The 1,448-nt window shown below is 59.9% G+C and overlaps 1 protein-coding gene across 1 annotated transcript in view; it reads right to left on the minus strand.

Moving 5' to 3' along the window:
* The window catches only part of LOC113207404 (oxysterol-binding protein-related protein 1), a 38,538-nt gene extending 37,180 nt beyond the window's left edge, over positions 1-1,358 (minus strand). The window contains exon 1 of the mRNA XM_052273423.1: positions 1,217-1,358. The gene's annotated coding sequence lies outside the window, so the exon portion shown is untranslated. The remainder of the gene's footprint in view (positions 1-1,216) is intronic.
* Positions 1,359-1,448: the final 90 nt, after the last annotated feature.

Here is a 1,448-nt window from a genome sequence, read left to right on the forward strand (position 1 = left end):
TCAGCGCTGACTGCATGCATTATGCAGCGCGAGGCAGGGGGAAGGGGGGGGGGACCAACACAGCAGTGATCCACCCGACGGTTATCCTCCATGACGCGAGCTGCGCCTCAAATCTCTCTCGGCTGCGCGACGTTGTCGGTTGTCGGCGTCGTGGTTGGCGCTCACCCCCTCCCCCTCCCTCCCGCTCTCCCCGTCGTTCTGTGTGAGGAGCGATAGAGCTGTCCCGACAGCCGACAGGTTTACGCGACGTTTCGGACCCGGATCGATCTCGGGGAACCACGGCGCCGCCGTCATCGGGACCGAAGAAAGTCAAGGAAACCTGTTGGGAGATCGGAGATCGTAGGTCAAGTTGGTTGTTGTTGTTTTCTTAATCAATGCAACATCGTACGATGCGCAGCGGCCGCAACTTTTCGCTCGACGACCAGGGGATTCCAACCTTTCCGAAGACCGCCATTCTCAAAGTATCGCCGAGTTCAGAGCGCTAACGAACATCACATCAGCAAGGACGACAAAGAACACCTGCGCGAAGGGCTAGACCTGAGACTTCGTGCTGCGGGTGTGCGGTTGCTCAGAGGTGCGCGGTGGAGCTCAAGTAACAGCGTGCAGGGTGGGGCTCGAGGGAGGAGACGCGACCACTTCCTCGGCTACTTCTAACGCGACTCTCTACAGTACAAACACAAACCCTAGCTAAATGATTGGCGGGAATTTTATTTCCATCACCATAGGGTAACGCTGTTACACCAAGTGTGGTGAGGGTGTCTCGCACTTGTTGGAAGTTGTAACAGCAAGGCGTTCGTGATTCACCCCCGAGCCGTCAACGATATGTTCGCAAACGAAGGATCAAAACCGTCGCCATCACGCCCGTGGTAAGAGGAGGTGCGTGATGTGATGCGGGCCGAACACCTGCGGCTCAATGTGGACACCACAAGCCATCAGCAGGTTGTTGGCACGGCGCGTACTCCTCTCAACGGCATTCCACAGGGGGCACAGAATCGGGAACAGGTACTACCGAAAGGCATCCCTCTGCGAACGGCACAGAACGAGAAGACGTCAACCGAAAGACTACACTACAGCTGTAGCTCTACCGTCACTTCCAATCTACGACAGCTAGGTCTACTTCAGACGAACACTCACTCCCTCTCACACACAGACACGCACAGACACAGACGCGCTCCTAAACACACACACATGCGAGGAAACGCTGGCGAGGCCATACCAGCTGGGTGGGTCCGCCCCGGGGCGGGGGGGGCGAGGAGTCTCGGGGGATGGCGCAACCCTGCTCTTGTGCTTCCTGAGCCGCGCAAAGACTCACGGCGGATCCTGCTCGACCTCGCACTGCCGACACGGAGCGCGCACTGGCACAGACAGGAGGGGGCGGCCCCGGCCTCCCCGGCCGCGCCGCCTCAACCCCCGCCCCCGCTCCCCTAGCGGCCCCTGGCGGCGCTCCG

The sequence above is a fragment of the Frankliniella occidentalis genome, unplaced genomic scaffold (assembly GCF_000697945.3).
Source record: "Frankliniella occidentalis isolate FOCC.00 unplaced genomic scaffold, Focc_3.1 Scaffold270, whole genome shotgun sequence".
Taxonomy (NCBI): Eukaryota; Metazoa; Arthropoda; class Insecta; order Thysanoptera; family Thripidae; genus Frankliniella; species Frankliniella occidentalis.